This window comes from Eschrichtius robustus, chromosome 6 (assembly GCF_028021215.1).
Source record: "Eschrichtius robustus isolate mEscRob2 chromosome 6, mEscRob2.pri, whole genome shotgun sequence".
Lineage (NCBI taxonomy): Eukaryota > Metazoa > Chordata > Mammalia > Artiodactyla > Eschrichtiidae > Eschrichtius > Eschrichtius robustus.
This window is the reverse complement of record NC_090829.1, coordinates 128319660-128347399: the sequence shown is the minus strand read 5'-3', so window position 1 is coordinate 128347399 and position 27740 is coordinate 128319660. Positions and strand designations below refer to the sequence as shown.

Below are 27740 nucleotides of genomic sequence, written 5' to 3'. Positions count from 1 at the left end.
TCTCTTGTAGACAGCATATATATGGGTCTTGTTTTTGTATCCATTCAGCAAGCCTGTGTCTCTTGGTGGGAGCATTTAATCCATTTACATTCAAGGTAATTATCGCTATGTATGTTCCTATTACCATTTTCTTAATTGTTTTGGGTTTGTTATTGTAGGTGTTTTCCTTCTCTTGTGTTTCTTGCCTAGAGAAGTTCCTTTAGCATTTGTTGTAAAGCTGGTTTGGTGGTGCTGAACTCTCTCAGCTTTTGCTTGTCTGTAAAGGTTTTAATTTCTCCATCAAAACTGAATGAGATCCTTGCTGGGTAGAGTAATCTTGGTTGTAGGTTTTTCTCCTTCATCACTTTAAGTATATCCTGCCACTCCCTTCTGGCTTGCAGAGTTTCTGCTGAAAGATCAGATGTTAACCTTATGGGGATTCCCTTGTGTGTTATTTGTTTTTTTTCCCTTGCTGCCTTTAATATGTTTTCCTTATATTTAATTTTTGACAGTTTGATTAATATGTGTCTTGGCGTGTTTCTCCTTGGGTTTATCCTGTATGGGACTCTCTGTGCTTCCAGGCCTTGGTTAACTATTTCTTTTCCCATATTAGGGAAGTTTTCAACTATAATCTCTTCAAATATTTTCTCAGTCCCTTTCTTTTTCTCTTCTTCTTCTGGGACCCCTATAATTCGAATGTTGGTGCGTTTAATGTTGTCCCAGAGGTCTCTGAGACTGTCCTCAGTTCTTTTCATTCTTTTTTCTTTATCTGCTCTGCAGTAGTTATTTCCACCATTTTATCTTCCAGGTCACTTATCCTTTCTTCTGCCTTAGTTATTCTGCTATTGATCCCATCTAGAGTATTTTTAATTTCATTTATTGTGTTTTTCATCATTGCTTGGTTCCTCTTTAGTTCTTCTACGTCCTTGTTAAATGTTTCTTGCATTTTGTCTATTCTATTTCCCAGATTTTGGATCATCCTTACTATCATTATTCTGAATTCTTTTTCAGGTAGACTACCTATTTCCTCTTCATTTGTTAAGTCTGGTGTGTTTTGACCCTGTTCCTTCATCTGTTGTGTGTTTTTCTGTCGTCTCATTTTGCTTATCTTACTGTGTTTGGGGTCTCCTTTTCACAGGCTGCAGGTTCGTACTTCCCGTTGTTTTTGGTATCTGTCCCCAGTAGCTAAGGTTGGTTCAGTGCGTTGTGAAGGCTTCCTGGTGGAGGGAACTAGTGCCTGAGTTTTGGTGGATGAGGCTGGATCTTGTCTTTCTGGTGGGCACGTCCACGTCTTGTGGTGTATTTTGGGGTGTCTGTGGCCTTATTATGATTTTAGGCAGCCTCTCTGCTAATGGATGTGGCTGTGTTCCTGTCTTGCTAGTTGTTTGGCATAGGGTGTTCAGCACTGTAGCTTGCTGGTCATTGAGTGATGCTGGGTCTTGATGTTGAGATGGAGATCTCTGAGAGATTTTTGCCGTTTGGTATTACGTGGATCTGGGAGGTCTCTTGTGGACCAGTGTCCTGAAGTTGGCTCTCCCACCTCAGAGGCACGGCCTTGATGCCTGGCTGGAGCACCAAGAGCCTTTCGTCCACACGGCTCAGAGGAAAAGGGAGAAGAAATAGAAAGAAAGAAAGAAAGAGGCTATAATATAGTGAAGTAAAATAAAGCTATTGTAAAGCAAAGCTATACAGACAAAATCTCACCCAGAAGCATATACATATACACTCACAAAAAAAAGGAAAAGGTGAAAAATTAATATATCCTGCTCCCAAAGTCCACCGCCTGAATTTGGGATGATTCGTTGTCTATTCAGGTATTCAACAGATGCAGGCACATCAAGTTGTTTGTGGAGTTTTAATCCGCTGCTTCTGAGGCTGCTAGGAGAGATTTCCCCTTCTCTTCCCTGTTCGCACAGCTCCTGGGGTTCAGCTTTGGATTTGGACCCGCCTCTGCGTGTAAGTCGCCTGAGGGCGTCTATTCCCCGCCCAGACAGGACAGGGTTAAAGGAGCAGCTGCTTCGGGGGCTCTGGCTCACTCAGGCCGGGGGGAGGGAGCGGTACAGAGGAGGCGGGGCGAGCCTGCGGCGGTCGAGGCCGCCGTGACGTTGCACCAGCCTGAGGCGCGCCGTGCGTTCTCCCGGGGAAGTTGTCCCCGGATTACGGGACCCTGGCAGTGGCGGGCTGCACAGGCTACTGGGAGGGACGGTGTGGAGAGTGACCTGTGCTCACACACAGGTTTTTTGGAGGCGGCAGCAGCAGCCCCAGCGTCTCACTCCCGTCTCTGGGGTCCGCGCTGATCGCCGCGGCTCGCGCCCTTCTCTGGAGTTCATTTAGGCGACGCTCTGAATCCCCTCTCCTTGCGTGCAGTGAAACAAAGAGGCAAGAATAAGTCTCTTGCCTCTTCGGCAGCTGCAGACCTTTTCCCGGTCTCCCTCACAGCCAGCTGTGGTGCGCTAACCCCTTCAGGCTGTGTTCACGCCGCCAGCCCCAGTCCTCTCCCTGCGATCCGACTGAAGCCAAGCCTCAGCTCCCAGCCCCGCCTGCCCCGGCGGGTGAGCAGACAAGCCTCTCGGGCTGGTGAGCGCTGCTCGGCGCCGAGCCTCTGTGCGGGAGTCTCTCCGTTTTTTCCTCTGCGCCCCTGTTGCTGTGGGGTCTGCGCTGATAGCCGCGGCTCACGCCCTTCTCTGGAGTTCGTTTAGGCGGCGCTCTGAATCCCCTCTCCTTGCGCGCCGCGAAACAAAGAGGCAAGAAAAAGTCTCTTGCCTCTTCGGCAGCTGCAGACCTTTTCCCGGTCTCCCTCCCAGCCAGCTGTGGTGCGCTAACCCCTTCAGGCTGTGTTCACGCCGCCAGCCCCAGTCCTCTCCCTGCGATCTGACCGAAGCCGAGACTCAGCTCCCAGCCCCGCCCGCCCCGGCGGCTGAGCAGACAAGCCTCTCGGGCTGGTGAGTGCTGGTCAGCACCGATCCTCTGTGCGGGAATCTCTCCGTTTTTCCCTCTGCGCCCCTGTTGCTGTGGGATCCGCGCTGATAGCCGCGGCTCGCGCCCGTCTCTGGAGTTCGTTTAGGCGGCGCTCTGAATCCCCTCTCCTTGCGCACCACAAAACAAAGAGGCAAGAAAAAGTCTCTTGCCTCTTCGGCAGCTGCCGACTTTTTCCCCAGACTCCCTCCCGGCTAGCTGTGGTGCACTAACCCCTTCAGGCTGTGTTCATGCCGCCAACCCCAGTCCTCTCCCTGGGATCCGACCGAAGCCCGAGCCTCAGCTCCCAGCCCCGCCCGCCCCGGCGGGTGAGCAGACGAGCCTCTCGGGCTGGTGAGTGCTGGTCGGCACCGCTCCTCTGTGCGGGAACCTCTCCGCTTTGCCCTCCGCACCACTGTGGCTGCGCTCTCCTCCGTGGCTCCGAAGCTTCCCCCCTCTGCCACCCGCAGTCTCTGCCCGCGAAGGGGCTTCCTAGTGCGTGGAAATCTTTCCTCCTTCACAGCTCCTTCCCACTGGTGCAGGTGCCGTCCCTATTCTTTTGTCTCTGTTATTTCTTTTTTCTTTTGCCCTACCCAAGTACGGGGGGAGTTTCTTGCCTTTTTGGAGGTCGGACGTTTTCTGCCAGCGTTCAGTGGGTGTTCTGTAGGAGCAGTTCCACGTGTAGATGTATTTCTACTGTATCTGTGGGAAGGAAGGTGATCTCCGCGTCTTACTCTTCCACCATCTTCTCTCCTCCCCTCATTTATTTTTAAAGTACTTTTTCAAAGTCAAATCAAGAGCAACAATTCAATACCACCAGTGTCTTGGCCTTAAGCAAGTTTTATCTATTGATTACAGATGGTTCTCAAGGGCCTCTAATTGGGAACAATTTCTTGCCTAGTTTTTAATCACTGGGTATAAATGAGATTAATAAAACAATGACATAAGAAAGATAAAAATAAGATAGGATATAAATAAGGGACCCAAAGCAAATAGAGAGTGACCCAGTGGGCCTGTACTCCGGCCACACTCTGTCCTCTGTTCCATTTTAATTCTCTCTCCAACATCTTGAAGAAAAATTAGCATCATATAATTGAAAATGTAAATGTTTATCTTGTGTCCGCAATTTCTCTGTTGACTCAATGGTTGCTTTGATAACTGTAAACTGAGTTCGTATGACACCTGCCTACTTCACGTGGCTGCCATTTCTATGGGTTCTGGAAAAGCAAGGACAGTATATGATGCCAGTATATGATGATAATACACATGCCAGGTTATGCTAAAAATACTGGGGACCTAGAATCCCCTCATGGCAAGGGTGTACCTGAAATTAGCAACATTTAGGAGAATAACAGGAAATTACCAACTTGTAAAGAGAAATTAATGAATTCTGCTGCGGGCCTGACATTAAGGACTTTCAGGCAGCTAGGTCAAGCTGGCATTTCGATATGCAAACCTACTGCTCCAAGGTATAAGGCCAGCTCTCAGGGGAGAGAGAGCAGGGCTAAAGGTACAATCCAATTTTAAACTTCTCTTTAGAGTCATGAAAGCTTAAGCCATGAGGTAAATATTTATATGCTCTGGATTTTTTTTAATTAAAAAAAAATTCCAAAAAGCCATAATGGAACAAAAGCCTATATCACTCCTCAACCTGAAAGAATAAAATAAGACTGAAAATTTCAAAGAATCACTCATTTTCTCATTCTCCCAAAAGCATATGGAAGAGGCCCTGGTACAATCTCTTAGTTACTCCATAAAGAGGCACTGATATTATCCGTAAAGTTTGTACCCTTTGGTGGAAAATTCTGTAAAACTGGATCACCAACATCCAAACAGACTCACAAGTTTATGTGTCAAACAATATAAACTAAGAAGTTTCTTTCATCCTGGAACCAGTAGTTCTCTTGCCTTAGCAGGCCCAGAACATCATGTGTTATATGTCATATGCCATTTGCCATGGACTTAACACTTCAGTTATGTAACTGATTGATTTTGGCCACTCATGGATAATCTTTCTTAACTCAAACCACCTTAAGTGTTTTCCTTAGTCACCTTAAGACAGGCTAAAAATCCTCAAACTTTTCTAATTTTTTTTACATCTACCCAACAGGTTAATTTGATTATAGCACCATCATTTGGGAGACAGGATAGGACATCACTGCACCCTTGCAATTGTATAAAGGGAAATTGACTGGCATTGGGAAAGCCACAGAAAAGCAGTTGAACTACAAAGGAATCAGAGACTTGACTAATGGCAAAAGACTTTCCAATTAATAATACCAGATAAATCTTGTGATCCCGGCTTTCTCTAAGGGACTCAAAGTGCTTTACAACAATTATTGAATGAGTAACCCAAACATCCTTGCACATCGGCAGGGAGAATGTACTATAATAGTCACTTAATGGATTGGAAAAACTGGCACCGCAGAAAGGTTAAGTGATTTACCAAATATTACAAAATGAGTCAGGATGAGAACAGAAAACAGTCCTCAATGACCCCGATCTGGTCACTGGCCCTAGTTGCATAAGCACCTTTGTTGTCTGTTTTAACTTTCTCCAGGTAATAGTGACTAACAAAGGATTTAATCTTCTCCCCATGGACTGCTCTTTGTTGGTTCTCTTTTGTTCCTCCTTATTTTTACTCCATAATAATGAAAATGATGCTAGTAATATTTGAATAGCATCATATCTCACGAAGTGCTTTCTATAGTCACTATCTCCTCTAATTAAGCAAATCCAATCTCTGCATTCTGCATTTCTCTACTCCCTGACTCAAGCTGACTTGAAATTGTCAAAAGACACCATATATGAAATGCAGTGGCAAGAGTGGGATTTCCTTTCAGCCACTATTTTCACGATAGACACCCAATATGGGAGTGCCCTCCATCTTTTACTCTTTTACTCAGCAAACATTCATTGGGTACTATTCTGTAAAACAAAGCTAAGTACGAAGGATATGAAGATAATTAAGATAGAGACTTTAGCTTCAAGATGGCGGAGGAGTAAGACGTGGAGATCACCTTCCTCCCCACAAATACATCAGAAATACAACTACATGCGGAACAACTCCTACAGAACACCTACTGAACGCTGGCAGAAGACCTCAGACTTCCCAAAAGGCAAGAGAGTGCCCACGTACCTGGGTAGGGCAAAAGAAAAAAGAAAAAAACAGAGACAAAAGAATAGGGATGAGACCTGCACCCTGGGGAGGGAGCTATGAAGGAGGAAACGTTTCCACACACTAGGAAGCCCCTTCACTGGCGGAGACGGGGGTGGCAGGGGGAAGCATCGGAGGCATGGAGGAGAGCACAGCAACAGAGGTGCAGAGGGCAAAGCGGAGAGGTTCCCGCACAGAGGATCGGTGCCGACCAGCACTCACCAGCCCGAGAGGCTTGTCTGCTCACCCGATGGGATGGGTGGGGGCTGGGAGCTGAGGCTCGGCATTCGGAAGTCAGATACAAGGGAGAGGACTGGGGTTGGCTGCAAGAACACAGCCTGAGGGGGGCTAGTGAGCCACAGCTAGCCAGGAGGGAGCCCAGGAAAAAGTCTGGAACTGCCGAAGAGGCAAGAGACCATAGTTTTGGGGTGCACAAGGAGAGGAGATTCAGAGCACTGCCTAAACGAGCTCCAGAGATGGGCGCTAGCCACGGCTATCAGCGCAGACCCCAGAGACGTGCATGAGACGCTAAGGCTGCCGCTGCCACCATCAAGAAGCCTGTGTGCAAGCACAGGTCACTATCCACACCTCCCCTCCCGGGAGCCTGTGCAGCCCGCCACTGCCAGGGTCGCGTGATCCAGGGATAACTTCCCCAGGAGAACACACGGCGCGCCTCAGGCTGCTGCAACATCATGCTGGCCTCTGCCGCTGCAGGCTCACCCCACATCCGTACCCCTCCCTCCCCCTGGCCTGAGTGACCCAGAGCCCCCTAATCAGCTGCTCCTTTAACCCTGTCCTGTCTGGGTGGGGAACAGACACCCTCAGGCGAACTACATGCAGAGGCAGGTCCAAATCCAAAGCTGAACCCCGGGAGCTGTGCGAACAAAGAAGAGAAAGGGAAATCTCTCCCAGCAGCCTCAGGAGCAACGGATTAAATCTCCACAGTCAACCAGATGTACCCTGCATCTATGGAATACCTGAATACACGACGAATCATCCGAAAATTGAGGTGGTGGACTTTGGGAGCAGCTGTAGACTTGGGGTTTGCTTTCTGCATCTAATTTTTTTCTGGTTTTATTTTTATTTTAGTTTACTACTTAGAGTTTATTATCATTGGTAGATTTGTTTATTGATTTGGTTGCTCTCTTCCTTTTTTTTTTCTATATATATATTTTTTCCTTTTTCTCTTTTGTGAGTGTGTATGTGTATGCTTCTTTGTGTGATTTTGTCTGTATAGCTTTACTTTTACCATTTATTCTAGGGCTCTGTCGGTCTGTATTTTTGTTTGTTTGTTTGTTTAGTATAGTTTTTTTTAATTAATTAATTTATTTATGGCTGTGTTGGGTCTTCGTTTCTGTGCGAGGGCTTTCTCTAGTTGCGCAAGTGGGGGCCACTTTAGTATAGTTTTTAGCGTTTGTTATCATTGGTGGATTTGTTTTTTTGGTTTGGTTGCTCTCTTCGTTCTTTCTTTTATTACTTTTTAACCTTTTCTATTTTTAATAATTCTTTTATCTTTTATTTTAGTAACTTTATATTATTTTATTTTATTCTTTATTTCTTTTCTTCCCCCCTTTTATTCTGAGCTGTGTGGCTGACAGGGTCTTGGTGTTCTGGCCGGGTGTGGGGCCTGTGCCTCTGAGGTGGGACAGCTGAAATCAGGGCATTGGTCTACCAGAGACGTCCCAGCTCCACATAATATCAAACGGCGAAAGCTCTCCCACAGATCTCCATCTCAAAGCTAAGACCCAACTCCACTCAACGACCAGCAAGCTACAGTGCTGGACACCCTATGGCAAACAATTAGCAAGACAGGAACACAACCCCATCCATTAACACAGAGGCTGCCTAAAATTATAATAAGGTCACAGGCACCCCCAAACACACCACAGCATGCAGTTCTGCCCACCAGAAAGACAAGATGCAGCCTCAACCACCAGAACACAAGCACCAGTCCCGTCCACCAGGAAGCCTACACAACCCACTGAACCAACCTTACCCACTGGGGGCAGACACCAAAAACATCGGGAACAATGAACCTGCAGGCTGTGAAAAGGAGACCCCAAACACAGTAAGTTAAGCAAAATGAGAAGACAGAGAAACATACAGCAGATGAAGGAGCAAGGTAAAAACCCACCAGACCAAATGCAGAGGAAACAGGCAGTCTACCAGAAAAATAATTCAGAGTGATGATAGTAAAGATGACCCAAAATCTTGGAAATAGAATGGAGAAAATACAAGAAACGTTTAACAAGGACCTAGAAGAACTAAAGAGCAAACAAAGAATGATGAACAACACAATAAATGAAATTTAAAATTCTCTATAAGGAATCAATAGCAGAATAACTGAGACAGAAGAACAGATAAGTGACTTGGAAGATAAAATAGTGGAAATAACTACCACAGAGCAGAATAAAGAAAAAAGAATTAAAAGAATTGAGGGTAGTCTCAGAGACCTCTGGGACAACATTAAACACACCATCATTCGAATTATAGGGGTCCCAGAAAAAAAAGAGAAAAAGAAAGGGACTGAGAAAATATTTGAAGAGATTATACTTGAAAACTTCCCTAATATGGGAAAGGAAATAGTCAGTCAAGTCCAGGAAGCGCAGAGAGTCCCATACAGGATAAATCCAAGCAGAAACATGCCAAGACACATATTAATCAAACTATCAAGAATTAAACACAAAGAAAAAATATTAAAAGCAGCAAGGGAAAAACAACAAATAACACACAAGGGAATCCCCATGAGGTAACAGCTGATCTTTCAGCACAAACTCTGCAAGCCAGAAAGGAGTGACAGGACATATTGAAAGTGATGAAAGGGAAAAACCTACAACCAAGATTACACTACCGAGCAAGGATCTCATTCAGATTTCACAAAGAAAGTAAAACCTTTACAGACAAGCAAAAGCTAAGAGAATTCAGCACGACCAAACCAGCTTTACAACAAATGCTAAAGGAATTTCTCTAGGCAGGAAACACAAGAGCAGGAAAAGACATACAATAACAAACCCAAAACAATTAAGAAAATGGTAATAGGAACATACATAGCGATAATTACCTTAAATTACCTTAAATGCTCCAACCAAAAGACAAAGACTGGCTGAATGGTTACAAAAACAAGACCTGTATATGTGCTGTCTACAAGAGACCCACTTCAGACCTAGGGACACATACAGACTGAAAGTGAGGGGATGGAAAAAGATATTCCATGCAAATGGAAATCAAAAGAAAGCTGGAGTAGCAATTCTCATATCAGACAAAATAGACGTTAAAACAAAGACTATTACAAGAGACAAAGAAGGACACTACATAATGATCAAGGGATTAATCCAAGAAGAAGATATAACAATTGTAAATATTTATGCACCCAACATAGGAGCACCTCAGTACATACGGCAAATACTAACAGCCGTAAAAGGGGAAATTGACAGTAACACAATCATAGTAGGGGACTTTAACACCCCACTTTCACCAATGGACAGATCATCCAAGTTGAAAATAAATATGGAAACACAAGCTTTAAATGATGCATTAAACAAGATGGACTTAATTGATATTTATAGGACATTCCATCCAAAAACAACAGAATACACTTTCTTCTCAAGTGCTCATGGAACATTCTCCAGGATAGATCATATCTTGGGTCACAAATCAAGCCTTGGTAAATTTAAGAAAATTGAAGTCATATCAAGTATCTTTTCCGACCACAATGCTATGAGACTAGATATCAATTACATGAAAAAATCTGTAAAAAATACAAACACATGGAGGCTAAACAATACACTACTTAATAACTAAGAGATCACTGGGGAAATCAAAGAGGAAATCAGAAAATACCTAAAAACCAATGACAATGAAAACACGATGACCCAAAACCTTTGGGATGCAGCAAAAGAAGTTCTAAGAGGGAAGTTTATAGCAATACAATCCTACCTTAAGAAGCAAGAAACATCTTAAATAAACAACTTAACCTTACATCTAAAGCAATTAGAGAAAGAAGAACAAAAAAATCCCCAAAGTTAGCAGAAGGAAAGAAATCATAAAGATCAGATCAGAAATAAATGAAAAAGAAATGACGGAAACGATAGCAAAGATAAATAAAACTAAAAGCTGATTCTTTGAGAAGATAAACAACATTGATAAACCATTAGCCAGACTCATCAAGAAAAAAAGGGAGAAGACTCAAATCAATAGAATTAGAAATGAAAAAGGAGAAGTAACAACTGACACTGCAGAAATACAAAGGATCATGAGAGATTACTACAAGCAACTATATGCCCATAAAATGGACAACCTGGAAGAAATGGACAAATTCTTAGAAATGCACAACCTTCTGAGACTGAACCAGGAAGAAATAGAAAATATGAACAGACCAATCACAAGCACTGAAATTGAGACTGTGATTAAAAATCTTCCAACAAACAAAAGCCCAGGACCAGATGGCTTCACAGGCAAATTCTATCAAACATTTAGAGAAGAGCTAACACCTATCCTTCTCAAACTCTTCCAAAATATTGCAGAGGGAAGAACACTCCCAACTCATTCTACGAGGCCACCATCACCCTGATACCAAAACCAGACAAAGATGTCACAAAGAAAGAAAACTACAGGCCAGTATCACTGATGAACATAGATGCAAAAATCCTCAACAAAACACTAGCAAACAGAATCCAACAGCACATTAAAAGGATCATACACCATGATCAAGTGGGGTTTATCCCAGGAATGCAAGGATTCGTCAATATACGCAAATCAATCAATGTGATACACCATATTAACAAATTGAAGAATAAAAACCATATGATCATCTCAATAGATGCAGAGAAAGCTTTTGACAAAATTCAACACCCATTTATGATAAAAACCCTCCAGAAAGTAGGCATAGAGGGAACTTTCCTCAACATAATATAGGCCATATATGACAAACCCACAGCCAACATCGTCCTCATGGTGAAAAACTGAAACCATTTCCAGTAAGATCAGGAACAAGACAAGGTTGCCCACTCTCACCACTATTATTCAACATACTTTTGGAAGTTTTAGCCACAGCAATCAGAGAAGAAGAAGAAATAAAAGGAATCCAAATAGGAAAAGAGGAAGTAAAGCTGTCAGTGTTTGCAGATGACATGATACTATACATAGAGAATCCTAAAGATGCAACCGGGAAACTACTAGAGCTAATCAATGAATTTGGTAAAGTAGCAGGATGCAAAAGTAATGCACAGAAATCTCTTGCATTCCTATACACTAATGATGAAAAATCTGAAAGTGAAATTAAGAAAACACTCCCATTTACCATTGCAACAAAAAGAATAAAATATCTAGGAATAAACCTACCTAAGCAGACAAAAGACCTGTATGCAGAAAATTATAAGACACTGGTGAAAGAAATTAAAGATGATACAAATAGATGGAGAGATATACCATGTTCTTGGATTGGAAGAATCAACATTGTGAAAATGACTCTACTACCCAAAGCAATCTACAGATTCATGCAATCCCTATCAAACTACCACTGGCATTTTTCACAGAACTAGAACAAAAAATTTCACAATTTGTACGGAAACACAAAAGACCCCGAATAGCCAAAGCAATCTTGAGAAAAAAAAAACGGAGCTGGAGGAATCATGCTCCCTGACTTCAGACTATACTACAAAGCTACAGTAATCAAGAGAGTATGGTACTGGCGCAAAAACAGAAGTATAGATCAATTGAACAGGATAGACAGCCCAGAGATAAACCCACGCACATATGGTCACCTTATCTTTGATAAAGGAGTCAAGAATATACAGTGGAGAAAAGACAGCCTCTTCCTAAATGGTGCTGGGAAAACTGGACAGCTACATGTAAAAGAATGAAATTAGAACACTTCCTAACACCATACACAAAAAAAACTCAAAATGGATTAAAGACCTCAATGTAAGGCCAAACACTTAAACCTCTTAGAGGAAAACATAGGCAGAACACTCTATGACATAAATCACAGCAAGATCCTTTCGAACCCACCTCCTAGAGAAACGGAAATGAAAACAAAAATAAACAAATGGGACCTAATGAAACTTAACAGCTTTTGCACAGCAAAGGAAAACATAAACAAATGAAAAGACAACCCTCAGAATGCGAGAAAATATTTGCAAATGAAGCAACTGACAAAGGATTAATCTCCAGAATTTACAAGCAGCTCATGCAGCTCAATATCAAATAAACAAACAACCCAATCCAAAAATGGGCAGAAGACTTAAATAGACATTTCTCCAAGGAAGATATACAGATTGCCAACAAACACATGAAAGGATGCTCAACGTCACTAATCATTAGAGAAATGCAAATCAAAACTACAATGAGGTATCACCTCACACCAGTCAGAATGGCCATCATCAAAAAACCTACAAACAATAAACGCTGGAGAGGGTGTGGAGAAAAGCGAACCCTCTTGCACTGTTGGTGGGAATGTAAATTGATACAGCCACTATGGAGAACAGTATGGAGGTTCCTTAAAAAACTAAAAATAGAACTACCATACGACCCAGCAATCCCACTACTGGGCATATACCCTGAGAAAACCATAATTCAAAATGAGTCATGCATATACACACACTACCAAATGTAAAATAGATAGCTAGTGGGAAGCAGCCACATAGCACAGGGAGATCGGCTCAGTGCTTTGTGACCACCTAGAGAGGTGGGATAGGGAAGGTGGGAGGGAGATGCAAGAGGGAGGGGATATGGGGACATACGTATATGTATGGCTGATTCACTTGTTATAAAGCAGAAACTAACACACTATTGTAGAGCAATTATACTCCAAAAAAGATGTTAATAAAAAAAAAAAAAGTCATGTACCACAATGTTCATTGCAGCTGTATTTACAATAGTCAGGACATGGAAGCAACCTAAGTGTCCATCAACAGATGAATGGATAAAGAAGATGTGGCACAAATATACAGTGGAATATTACTCAGCCATAAAAAGAAACGAAATTAAGTTATTTGTAGTGAGGTGGTTGGACCTAGAGTCTGTCATACAGAGTGAAATAAGTCAGAAAGAGAAAAACAAATACTGTATGCTAACACATATATATGGAATCTTAGAAGAAAAAAAAAAGGTCATGAAGAACCTAGGGGCAGGACAGTAATAAATATGCAGATGTAGAGAATGGACTTGAGGACACGGGGAGGGGGAAGGGTAAGCTGGGATGAAGTGAGAGAGTGGCATGGACATATATATACTACCAAATGTAAAATAGCTAGTGGGAAGCAGCCACATAGCACAGGGAAATCAGCTCGGTGCTTTGTGACCACCTAGAGGGGTGGGATAGGGAGGGTGGGAGGGAGACGCAAGAGGGAGGAGATATGGGGATATATGTATATGTATAGCTGATTCACTTTGTTATAGAGCAGAAACTAGCACACCATTGTGAAGCAATTATACTCCAATAAAGATGTTAAAACAAAAAAAAAGATAGAGCCTTTAAATGAAGGAGTTTATCATCTAAACATGGAAATAAATTACAAATATAATATCACAGGTGCCTGAGTGAAGGAATGAATAAAATGTCCTTGGAAATTCAATGAGGGAGCAATGAGTTCAGCTTGGGGGAATCAGAAAAAGCTGCTCTGCTGAATTGCCTTCAGCAATTTGCCCTTTCCCCCCACATCCTCTCTCCACCTGATCTGAACCCCAGGGAGCTAATATTTGTGGACAGCACCACCATGCTCCCTTGCTTGCCTTCTAGCTTTTGACAGGGTTGGGCAATGGCTAGTTCCAGCAGGAGATCATAGGGCGTGCAGAGACAGGTGCGGTGTTTATTTCCCCAGTTCCCTCCCTGCCCAGTTACAGTTTCGCAGTGACCATATTCTTCTATCAAAAGCCAGCATGCCTGCCCTAAAGTCACAAGTTCACTCAGGGTCACTGTTCCCTTACTTCCTCTGGCCCAGGGGTGGTAGGCTGCCATCCTTACTGGCCCCAGAGAACCTCACCATCTTTGTACTATCTTAACCCTTTGTAAATAATATATCCATGAAGATTTTCAAGTAGGAGAATGACTGAATGAGTTTACAGTGGGGAGTTATTAAATAAGGACGACCCTGGAAGCAGGGGTCCTAATTAGAAGCTGCTGGGATCTTGAATTCATACTAGAACATAAATTAAGGCAATGGTAGCATAGGATGGAAAAAAAAAATAACTGACTTGCAAGATATTTTTGGAAGTTGAATTGTTATGCTCAACTGGACATTGAGGAGGGTGAGGGAATATGAGTGAAGCTGAAGGTAACTTCCAGGCTCTTTAAAAATATATATGTATATGTATGGCTGAGTCACTTTGCTGTGTACCTGAAACTATCACAACATTGTTAATTGGCTACACTCCAATATAAAATAAAAAGTTTTTAAAAAATGAAATAAACATTTGAGAAGTAAAATATATATATATATGTTTCTTAAAAAATTTTAAAGCTATATTGGTATGAGTGATATATTTTTAATTAAAGGTAATTCAGCAAAAAATGCTGCTGTTTATTAAGTGTTCTGCCCCTACATTTGGCAAGAAATCAATAGTCACCTTCAAGAAGGTTTGCATTACAAACTGTGCCACCTGAGCACAGGTACCCTCAGGTGTACTCCTCCCACCACGGCCACGTATCCAACTGCCAGGGCCTCTCGTGGTGGATGTTCAGCCATCCAAAGCCATGTAGAACAGCAGAAAAGATCACACACCTTTGGAGTCAATCTTGTGCATTGAAGTCAATATATTTTGAGATTACCTGAACTTATGTATCACTCAGTCTAAATATACCAGAACGTGGATGAAAACATACCACATTCTAGCATTTATATGAATGGTGGTAAACCTGGTGTTTTTATGCTAAGTGAAATAAGTCAGAGAGAGAAAGACAAATACCGTATGATTGTTACCGAGTCCCAGCTCATAATGCTCACTACAGGACAGGCCAATCAAACGAGAGACAAGGCGGTAGGGCAAGGAATGGCAACGTTATTCAGAAAGCCAGTAGACCAAGAAGATGGTACACTAGTGTCCCAAAGAATCATCTTGTCCAGGTTTGGATGCTAATTTCTTTTATAAAGCAAAGAGGGGAAAGTGAGGAGGTAAAGTAAAAAAAAAAGGTGATAAATTGTTGCAAATATTTCCTGGTTCCCTCCGGACCCTGGAGGGGATTTGTTAATTTCTTCCTTCCTGCAGCCATTCATAGGTGGGCCTGGTCAGGATGTTTCCTGTGAGCTTAAACAAAGGTATTTCAGCTTAATGCTCAGACATGGGAGGCAGGGTCCCCAGAGATGGGCCATTGTGTATACTTTAAGCTATAGGCAACATCCCTTTAGTGGTTAACTTGTAGCAAAAACAATAGAATATAAAGGTTAAAGTAAAAGAAACAGATCCAGTATGGAGTCAGATTTGTTCTTCCCGATTCCATGCTCTCATTTATATGTGGAATCTAAAAAGACCAAACTCATAGAAACAGAGATCAGATTTGTGGTTGCAGGTTGGGGTTAGGTGAAGGTGGTCAAAAGGTTCAAACTCCTAGTTATAAGATAAATAAGGTCTGGGGGCTGTAATGCACAGCATGGTGACTACAGCTAATACCGTATTGTGTATTAGAAAGTCACCAAGAGAGTACATCTTATGAGTTCTTATGACAAGGAAACAAACTGTACCTTCATGAGGTGATGGAACTAAACTTACGTGGTGATCATTTCACCATACATACATGTAGCACGTCATTATGTTTCTATATCTTAAAAGTACACAATGTCAATTACATCTCAGTAAAACTGGGGTGGGCGAGAACTCCTCCTATTGTTGCTTTCTCTCTAGGGCTCTGCTGCTTTGGGGGGAGGTCATCAAGAGGACGCGGCTGCCAGTTGACCCAAGAGCTGGACTTGGGCAATCAGAGGCTCCTCACTCGCTCCCCTGTCCTTGGAATATACATTCTGCCCACCGTTCCTGTAGCTGGAACCATTTCAAGGATTACCCTTGAGAGAGTAATGTGATACTGAGACCATCTGGACTGAATACCTGACTGAACCCCATTAAGGCCTCTATATAAACTCTTAAGATTCTGGCAGGTGGGTGCAGCGATCTTCTTATCTTGCTGGCCGCCCAAGCCTCAAATGTAAAACTGCCACCTGCCAATCTCAAGTGGTCTGCCTCTTTCTTTGGCCTCTCCTTGCCCTCTGGGTATGGGGGCCAATTTCGGATTTCACCCAGGAAGTTCCCGAGGGTGCAGACCAACAGCTTCCCACTTTAAATTTCCATTAACCTCAAAAGCACAAAGTGCAAACAAAAGTTTCTTTAATTCTATCATCAGACTACTTCCACATGGCTGAAATTTCCAGAGAAATGCTTGTAAAATATATACTTATAAATAGATGTAGACCTGGGTGAGAATGAAATCTCAGAGGCCATAAAAAATACATCCTTCTTTCTGGAATATGAATAATTAGGTATTATAACCATATTACAAACGCATTCCACTTCCACCAAAAGTGGAAACTGAACCTTAACAAATATTCATACTCAAATAAAAACAGAGGCTCAAATAACCTTAATGTTTCTTCTATTTATGAAATAAGGGGGAAAAACATTTTTAGGTCTTTATAAGGAAATCCTTTCCTTTAAATAAAATCTCACTAAATCCGAGGAAGCAGTAACTTTTCTGGAGGCACTCTGACACAAAGCAACACATAAAATGTGAGGGTAAAAAAGAATAGCATGCAAAAATGTATGTACAAGGATATTGATGACACTATTCATAATAACTGAAAACCACACGCATTAGTGTTCAACAATAGAGAACTGGTTTGCTACATCTTGGATGCCAAGGAGATGTTTTTTTGTTCAGCCTCATGTAGCCAACCCTTATTCCAGCAGCATAAGTAGCACACTGGGTCACCGGTACAGTCTACTCTTTTCTCAAGGCGAACTTCTCTCTGGGGTTCTTGGTGCTCTATCTTGTCTGCAGCCCTTGATCACTGCAAAGGTTTTCCTTGACACTGAATTTTGAAAAGAGAGATTAGTATTTCTTCCAGAAGGCACTGGGGCTTCTTATGCAAATTATTCCCCACCACTAGCATCTAATTCTGCATACCAAGAGAAAGGGCAAACTTGAAAAGTGACACAGCCCTTGAAATGTGGCTCAGATTGAAAACGTGTTTACATCTTCTGTTCTCTCGCAAAATACTGCTAAAATGATGATTTTTTTAAAAAAAATTCACCTGCAAAAATAAGGAGATGAGGAGAGGAGACTACAGCCATCAAGTTTGGATACCAAAAAGTAGACAGCAAAGCTGTGACTGAGAGAGAAAAAAATAGGTCATACACTCAGGTTAGGAATTAGAAGGGCATCTTCCTTCTTAACAGAAAGCACTGGACACAAGAAGAAAATAAAGCAATACCTTCAAAACCCTGAATGAAAATGACTTCCAACTGGGAACTCCATATTGAGCCACACTCTTATTAGAGTATGAGAGTAAAATAAAGATTTTTTTCAAGACATGCAAAATTCCCCAAAACATTTGCCTCCTATTCAGCTTTACTCAGGAAGCTACCAGAGTAGGTGCTCTTCCACATCAGAGAGTTTACTAAGAAAGCAAATACAGAAACTCAGGGTCCATTTCAGAACCAGCAACATAATTTGCAGGATGAGACCCAGTATAAAATGAAAACACAAGACCCCTTGCTCAAAATTTATTAAGAATTTCAAGATGATGACAACCGAGCACTAAGCCAAATGCAGACCCTTCTAAGTGTAATGGCACAGGACCCAGACCCCATGAAACCAGCCCTGGGTCCAATCCAGGAGAGGGAAGAGAGAATTCCCAGGATGATGGTGAAGGGAGATCCCAGGACAACAGCTTTGAAGCTAGTCTAGACAATCACCAATCCACACTGGAGTTAGAAAATGGAGTGCTTCAAGAAGGGTATCTTCAAGGAAAACAATGAATTACTCAATGTAATTGTAAGGGGTTGAGAGGACATTTCCACTTCTTGGGGGAAGCATATGGAAAAATTAAAGTTGGACACAGTTAAAGCAACTTTCCAGACAAATCCATTACTGGCAAGTGTCAATATTTTATGACAAGCCTGCTGTGAGAGCAAAGGCACTGTGCTCTGGAGCTGTGAAGACAGTTAAACAAGAAACTGACCTCCAATCACTTACATATTCTTGGAAGACACAGGTGTTAAACAAAGCCTGTCTTGGTAGGACAGTGGGACTTTTTTAGGAATCTGAGATGGAGAGAGGCCTTCTGGTAGAATATAGAACAACATATACAAAGGCATGACAGAGCATAGACAATGCTGAACAAGCCTGGATGAACTGAGCTCTTGGCTAATGATGAGTGCCAGAATGCGGAAATGTTCTAGATTTTTCCCCCATCATCCCTCACAAATTTCCATTCAAAGGCTGATGTGCTAGAAATATATGCGAGTGAATGGCTCCTAATTGGGATCCTATTAGGACCTGTAAAACAAGCACATTTTGTTTTGTGCATATTGATTCCAGTGTATTGATTTTAATTTATTTGCTGTAATTAAACTTGTGTAATTATTGCAAGGAAATTCAATGAAAACAGGCACAGGCATTTCTGTTCCACCAGCTCTCTACGTTGCTATAGTTCACTGAGATTCTCTCGAGGCTTGAAGGTAGGCACTCGAGGTCAAAGCAGAACGCTCCCCAATAGTGAGGGAGAGAGTAAGAAGCACAATGCAGAGCAGAATTATTTTTCCTTTGAAAGTAGCTTTATTACTGTTCTTATGATACCAGAACTTTTTGCAAGTTCTAACAGTAAAGAAAATCTCAAAGGAGAAATAAAAAAGTAATCCCAAATCCCACCATTTAGAGGTAAGCCCTATTCACTTTTATCAGTTATCCTGCTGGACGTCTCCCTATGTACATAAATACAAAGAGAAGAAGACGAACACTAACATGAATGGTAAAATTGCATGTTACTCTGTGATCCACTTTGTTCATTCCATAATATATCTTAGGTATTTTATATGTCAAAATATTTATTTCTATATCATCACTTTAACAGCTGCATGGTATACCATCTTATGTATGCAATAATTTATTTTAAAAACTTCTTTTGCTGAGTGTATTTCCAATTTTTCTTTATTATCAAAATAACTGCAGTAACTTAAGTGTACATTATGCTTGTCTAATTATCTCCTTCAGGTAAATTCCCATAGGTGGGTTTGTTGGCTCAAAAGGAACAAAATTGCCACCTGTCGTCCAAAGTTGTTTTTTTTTAATCAATTTACACTTGCACTAGCAGCATAAGAATATACAAATGCCAATAAGTATGTGAAAAGATATTAGCCATCAGGGAAATGCAAGTCAAAACCACAATGAGCTATTACTCCATATTCACTCGCATGGCTATCATCAAAAAGACAGATAATAACAAGTGTTGCTGAAGCTACAGAGAACTTGGAGCCCTCATGCACTACTGGTGGGAATGTAAATTGGTGCAGCCACTTTGGAAAACAGTCTGGCAGTTTCTCAAAAAGAGTTACCTGACGACCCAGCAATTGCACTCCTAGGTATATGCTCCAAAAAATTGAAATTGGGGACTCAAACAGATATTTGCACACAAATGTTCATTGCAGCAGTATTTGCAATAGCCAAAAAGTAGAAACGACCCAAGTCTTCATCAACAGTGAATGGATAAACAAAATGTGGTATATCCATACAGTTGAGTATTATTCATCCATAAGAGGAAAGGAAGTTCTAATATATGCTGCAACACAGATGAACCCTGAAAACATCATGCTAAGTGAAATAAGTCAGACACAAAAGGATAAATATTGCATGATTTCACTTACATGTAATATCTAGAATAGGCAAATTCATAGAGACAGAAAGGAGATTAGAGGTTATCAGGGGCTGAGGCAGAGGGGGAAATAGGGAGTTACTGCTTAATGGTTACATTTCTATTTAGGGTAAAGAACAGTTTGGAAATAGATACTGGTGTTTGTTGCATGGCATTGTGAGTGTAATTAATGCCACTGAATTATGCATTTTAAAATGGTTAAAATGGCAAATTTTGTGTTATATATATTTTACCACAACAAAAAAATGAAAAACATATAAGTTCTAAAATTGTTTTAAAGGAATTCAGTACAGATACATGCTACAATATGGATAAACCTTGAAAACATTTTACAAGATGAAATAAGTTGGTCACAAAAGACAACATATTGTATGATTCCAATCTATATAAAATGTTCAGAATTGGCAAATCTACAGAGACAGAAAGTAGATCAGTGGTTGCCTAGGGCTGGAGGCCCGGGGTAAGGTGGAGTGAAAAGAGGAGGGACGGGATGGGGGTATGAAAATGTTCTGAAATTAATTGTAGTGATGGTTGTACAACTCTGTGAATATACTAAAAACCACTGAAATTTATACTATAAATAGGTGAACTGTATGCTATATGAAATATATCTCAAAAAAGCTGTTGTGTTTTTTTATTGCAGCTTTCTCTGTGATGGATGAGTTGGACCATTTTTTCCATATTTATTGGCCATCTGTATTTATTCTATTGTAAATGGCTTGTTCATGTTCTTTGTTCTGGTTGTTTTGTTTTTGTTTTTATAAATGCAAAGATATATTCAGAGTCTACATTGACAAGTAGTTTTTTAAGTACATTATTTTCTGCTGGAAAATACTGCAGGTGGCATGCCTCAAGCCAGAAGAGAAGGCCAGTTCTGAAGCTGCTGACAGTCTAACAGGTTGAATTGATTTTATTTGTAGCAGAGTAAACACAGCATGGAAGGGCAGCACAAAGAGAACACTCCTTGAATTCTTCAGTACCATACTAGGTGCTTTACAAATATGACCTCATGTAATCCGTCACACCCATTTACGAAGGAAAGAGGTCAAGTTCCCCAAGGTTACACAGCCAGCTGCTGCAACTGGGATTTGAACCTAGCTCTCTGTCTTCAAAGTGCTAGTCCATTCTAAGTGCCCTCTGTAGAGTACTGATCACATAAGCATGGCCAGTAATAGGAAGCTATGATGACGCCCTTTGTACTTTCTGAGTTCCAGACACCTATGACTGCAGTAATGCTGAGCAGCCACTGGCAATAGAAAATGGCAGCTGTCAGAATGTACATTTCCTTCACTGCTCCCAGAGATGCCATGTGGAGAAATTTACCAACACAAACATAAATTCTTCAAGGTCCCTCGAATGGCCCTGTGGGGATTTATGAGACTCCCTGGGTTATAAGGATTATACTTGGACATCCCTGCTCAGCCAAAGCTCTGATTCAGGATGTAGCAGTAATAGGTCAGATGTCACACACAGACCAAGAAACGTCAAAGTCACACGAAGAATGACATACAGCCATCAAAAGAGCTAATAAATACCTCACTTGGGAAATTAATTTGTAGATTCCATAGGATTATACATCTGTGTAATTATGGATAGTGTCATACAAAGATCAAATTTCTTCATTGAAAGGGATCTTAGAGTTTCTCTCTTCAGACCTGTTATTTTACAGACATAGAAACTGAGATCCTGAGATTTTAATTAACTATTTTACTTAGAAAAATCTCTGAGGGGAAGGCAGCATGATTTCTGATGACTCCAAATCCCTAGCTTGGCTGCCCTTCCTCCTCACTCGGAAAAACCTCCGAAGTCATTTTTCTATGGCAAAACCGTATCCTGTGAATTTAATATTTTCTAGCTTTCTGTGCTGCACTGGGAATTGTTCAACTCCAACTCTCTTTAGCTATGAAGACTGGAAGAGAATACAGTTCTCAACACTGCTCATGTTTTCAAGTCACATGTCCTCAGGTTGCTAAAAATCTCCAGTCTGTGAAACACGAAATGAAATGCCAGGATGCTATTTTTGATTGACATAGAAAGCAAGGAAGCAGATTTATATCCACTGGCAAAATCGTATGCTGATAGTGAGAAACTGCTAGTGATGATATGAATGTTACCACATTGCATCGATGAAGATTCCACTTTTCCTGTTTACTGTGATGAGAGTGCTTTCCTTTGGCCTCTACTTTCTAAGATTCTAAAATTAGACATTTAACTTTATTTTTAAATTAATTGTAAATGTAATTGTATCATAAGTGTGATTCAGCAAAGAGTGAAAAGAACAACAAATGGAGGTCACGAACCACTTGCTTTATCATCTTCTATTTCATCTATGTTTTCCTTCCCTTGGAATTTAATTATCTTCATATAACTTAATTTTTTAAAATACTTCTACAAATAGATATGCTCAGAAAATTTATATGAATTAATTTTTCAAGCAGATATTACAAGGGACAAAACCGAGTTCAATAACTGTAAATATATTTTTAATCCTTATGTATAATCTAGCACAATAGAATGGATTGCTTTAAAAGATAGAAAGTGTTCATTTAATTTTTAAAAATATATTTCATGTGTATTCTGGTATCAGCCAACCCTGTGCCCCAGTAGCAGGTAATTCAAGATAAGCACACTTAAAATATAAGGAAAATACTTAAAATGTCAAAGTCTGTGGCACATTTACATAGCAATATAGAGTTCTGCTTCACTCCTTGGTTAATGAAGATAATGGTCAGCCTTAAAAATAAATATTTAATATATATGCATATCTGACATATTCATATAACATTAAATAATATATGCTTATATTTAATATATATTAAATAATTATTTTAGAATACAGTTGGAATCAATTGGAAAGTCAAAATATAATTTTATATATAAAGAGGTAGATATATACTGAACTAAATATTTGTTAAATACACAAATATATATCAATGTAATATATATATATATATATATATATATATATATATATATATAAAATAAAAAACCTGACATCTTCTTTTTCTCCATTCAGTTAACCGACTGGTGATTTTTCACAATCATGTAGATAAAAATACAAACAAGAATATGCACTTATATAGCCAAGAAAAATCTATAGTATTGTCTTTTTATCTTAACTCCACTTTTGTCTTTTATTTTCTAAGGGATTAGACTACTTCTAGACTTCTGTGTTTTTATGTTAGTTTTTTTCCAAGTTGATTTTGTTTTACTCTTTCAGTTCATGCCATTGTTTGCTGACATAGTGAAATGTGACTTAAAGCACAATAACCAGCCAACTGGAGAACATATTATCTGGAAACTGGGAATGCAAACAGTAAAGAACGTCAGGATCCACTAAAAATAGAAGGTTTTATACTTTTAGTTTAGTCATCTTTGTTTGGGAATAAAAATCTCTTACTTCAGCTCATCGTGAGTTTTTTTGGGTTTTTTTTAAAGCATAGTGGGGGGAACAATTCAATGTGAAAGTTATTTTTTTTTTAACTTTTTTTTAGTCCATCAAATTTCAGTATACATAGTTAATAACCACTTCAAATTGCTATGCCAGGAGAAACCACTCTTACTTAATTGCCTGCCAAGGCTCATAAAGCACCTCTGTGTCACTGGTAATTCATTGCTCTATTGATATCGTAACTCACAGTGATATTTTCTGGCTGTCATCTTTTACACTCACTGATGCTCACTTCCTTCAATTTTTACATCCAGTAGTTTCAAAATTAAAGGCTATGTCTTGGCCATACGATTTTTACTAGGTTCTTTACAAGTTCTCCTAAGTGGATTTTCTCTTTGTCTAGACCACACACATACGCACACATATGCACGCATGCATGTACACACACACAGACTTTAAATGGTTGAATATATTCTCCTCTGAGAATTTTTTCATTAGATGTAAAACATTTCATTTTCATACTGATCTACAGTGCCTTTTAAAGCTACTCCAAAGCCTCATTATGTGACACATTGGTGATCAAACCACTTTATCTCACAATGCCAGACTCTTTACAAGATCACAGCTAATGACTTCGTTTCCAGCATGGTGTCATGCGGCTCAGTTCCCAGAACCAAATCATATCTGTCAGTTCTTTTCACAGTAGCACACGTCTCCTCTGTTGGTACAGAGTGTCATGCAGTGGCCGGCACTGTGCAATGGCAAACAGCTCATATCAGGACCCTCCGTCTCTTTCTCCCGGATGACTCTGCACGAGGTGAAGAAAGAATGTTCACACCTGCCAATTCTGCCAAATTTCAGCCTCTCAGGCCACACACTAATTCATTTCACATTCTCAAGAGTGTGAAGAGCCGTCTTTTGGCAGCAACCTGACTGTCCTCTACTAGCTCGGAGGAAAGTAGAATTCATCTTTCCCAGTAGAATGGAGAAAAGTTTGAGACATGATGGGAAATGGTTCCTGTAGGGAGAAAAGTTTCCTCGGATGTGTCAAATCACTGTTAGCTTCAGTAAACATGGCGACTCAGCTCCAAGTGGGTCAAACTCCTCCTTCCTCTCAACACCACTTCCTGGGACATTACAGGGCACGAGCAAAGGGTGGAAACTTCATCAGTGAGGTTTGTGGAACCCAAGGTTGGCCAGGTTAAATGCCACAAAGAAATTAGTTATACAGAAATCAGTCCACTTCAGCTATACGGCTGCCACATCAACCACAGCTTACAATTCTGTTTGAAAAATGTACATTTGGATTGTTTTCTAGAAAGCGGCTATGACATTATACCCTGACTGCATTTGCCTTTGAAAAAAATTAATACAATATTCTGTAAAACTGTCCAGCTTACAATGACAAGCTATTGAACTTACTGCCTGCATCTACCTCACAGATCTTAAAGTAACTCAGAAGAGCCATCTGAATGATTAAACAGTAATCTGTTTGCAAAATCATTTTGTCCACCAAAAATCACCTCCTAACATCCTTAGACCAATCAGTTCCTCCCTGGGTTTTTAAGCCAGAGTTCTACAACTAACGTAGAAAAAGGCCACAGTTTTTTCTGACAGTGGTGTGAACTTTTTAACTTCTCTAGTTGTTGCTTCATTAAGGATCATATTCTTGAAAATTTCAAAAGAAATGTTATTGCTGTCAAGTCAGCACTCAGCATTCATGTAAATGATGTGATGTTGTGATTCATAATAAGAAATATATTTTTGGGTCCCTCCCTGGTTGGTGCTTGGGGCCTTCTGTGTCGCCACGGGCACAGCGCCGCTCACACCAGGGCTTGGGTCATGAATGCGCCACAGCCTCTTGAGAGACGTGGGTCCTCGGAGCCTCTTTAGTGCCGGAGCTCGGGCCGCAGGCGGCTCCGCAGAGGCGGAAAAACAGAACCTCTGGAATGGATGGACTCCTGCCGAGCAGCTTTGCTAATTTGCAGCAGCGGGACAATGCTCCTCTTTTTTTTTTTTTATTATTATTAATTAATTAATTTATTTATTTATTTTTGGCTGTGTTGGGTCTTCGTTTCTGTGCAAGGGCTCTCTCCATTTGTGGCAAGCGGGGGCCACTCTTCATCGCGGTGCGCGGGCCTCTCACCATCGCGGCCTCTCCCGTTGCGGAGCACAGGCTCCAGACGCGCAGGCTCGGTAGTTGTGGCTCACGGGCCTAGTTGCTCCGCGTCATGTGGGATCTTCCCAGACCAGAGCTCGAACTCGTGTCCCCTGCATTAGCAGGCAGATTCTCAACCACTGCGCCACCAGGGAAGCCCAATGCTCCTCTTTAATACCTGTCAGCATAATCTTCACATCATTTCACTCTGGTGGCAGGGACTCAGCTCTGAATTCTGTATAGAAAAAGCACCCGGATCCCAGTCTTTCAATGGCTTCGAGACAACCAGAAGTGCCTGCTCTTGAGCCTAGTGGGACTCTAGGCAAGATGTCCCTGCCCATCGGGACGTACCGCCGGGCATTCAGCTATCATGATGCCCTGGAGGACCCTACGCCCATGACTCCTCCTCCATCGGACACGGGCAGCATCCCCTGGAAGCCAGTGATTCCGGAGTGCAAGTAACAGCACCTCGCCAAGGTGGAGGAAGGAGAGGCCAGTGTCTCTGCCATCGGCCACTGACGGTGCGGACAAGGTCCCCGTGGTGAAGGCTAAATCTACCCATGTCATCATGAGGTCTCTGATCACAAAACAGACCCAGGGGAAGGAGAGCATTCGGCGTTTTGAGCAGCAGGCAGGGCTGAGAGATGCTGGCTACACACCCCACAAGGGCCTCACCACCGAGGAGACCAAGTACCCTCGAGTGGCAGAAGCACTCCACAAACTAAAGCTCCAGAGCGGAGAGATAACAAGAGAGGAGAAGCAGCCGGCCTCCACCCAGGCCACCCCAAGCAGCAACTCCCACTCTTCCCCTAAGCAGAAGCCCAGAGGCTGGTTCACTTCTGGTTCTTCCACAGCCTTACCTGGCCCCAATCTTAGCACCATGGATTCTGGAAGCGGGGAAAAAGACAGAAGCTCGGCAGATAAATGGAGCCTCTTTGGACCAAGATCCCTCCAGAAGTCTGATTCTGGAGGTTTTGCCATCCAGGCCTACAAAGGAGCCCAGAAGCCTTCTCCAATGGAACTGATCTGCATGCAGGCCACCCGAACGGCCGAGGATTCAGCCACCCAAGATGGACATACCAGTGATAGAAGGGAAGAAACAGCTGCCGCAGGCCCACAATCTCAAACTGTAGGACTTGAATGTTCTCACACCCACTGGCTTCTAGAGCTCTTTCTGTTCCAGGAACTCTGGATAGAGGGTGTCTTGAGCCCAGCTCCCCTTTACCTTGGCTCTGACACAGGAAAAGTTTTGTTTTGTCTTTTAAAAAATCTCTCAAACTGAGGCTAGAGCTGGAGACATAATTGATTTTTGAGAGACATTAGTGCAAAGTTTGTCCTTGTGCAGAAGAAGCCATTTTGTACTGCTTTAATTTAAAGTTAGACTAAACCTCAGCAGTGATGTATGGGGACCTCATTACCTATTTTTGTATCCTTACTCTACCCAAGAACTTTGATCATTACTTACTAGGTAAATAATGTTTGTGTTGTTCCAAAACCAAGGCTTCTTGATTCCTTTACCACTATCCATGTGCGCATGGACAAATCATGGCGTAGAGGCGTTCACTGACTAGTTTAGACGACTTTGGCCCTCTTGGCTGTGCTGGCACTGTGTGCTCCAGCCTTGTCAGTTATGGGGACCCAGGATCTGTTTGAGATCTGTGTATAGTTAAGAGCCAGCTTGGCAGGGATCCCCTCTGTTTTCTGCTGAAACCGGAATCTCCTTGCTTGTTGGTAGACCTCACGGATCACTTTGTCCTGCAGCCAGTTCTTACTGTAGTACCTCTTGGGCCAGTGCTGTTGGAGGGATGCTTCTCTTTTGTGTGTCACAGTACAAACACTACCCTTACATATCCTTTGTTGCACTTTAAAGTGAGATTAATTTAACTCCCATTTGGTTGAAAACTTCCTAAGGGAGAAAATTCAGTCTACTGGTTTGGTATAGATAAATGGACGTTAAACTTTCTTAAAGGAGGCGGCAACTGCAGTTTGAGTATAGTCTTACGGTTCATATGAAACTAGTGTCACGCTATTTTGAGTTTCTTGTTCAGGCCAGGGCCTGAAAAATTTTTTCCTGGGAGGTGGAAGAATTAAAAAATTTTCTGTATGCAATCATTTTGCCCCCCAAATGAGCCTCATACCTTTATAAACACGTACCTCACTGAGGAAAGGGACTAGGGAAACCACCTTTTCATTTCTCCTCACTGTGTACATGTTCAATCATTGTCTTGAACACTGTCTCAAATT

At 41.5% G+C, this 27740-nt stretch overlaps 1 long non-coding RNA gene and 1 pseudogene across 1 annotated transcript in view; one reads left to right on the top strand and one right to left on the bottom strand.

Annotated features, from left to right (window-relative positions):
• LOC137766528 (uncharacterized) overlaps positions 1 to 27740 on the bottom strand; it is a 301549-nt gene that overhangs the window by 230729 nt on the left and 43080 nt on the right. The gene's annotated exons all lie outside the window — the stretch shown is intronic.
• On the top strand, positions 25681 to 26662 carry LOC137766028 (putative monooxygenase p33MONOX pseudogene; annotated as a pseudogene).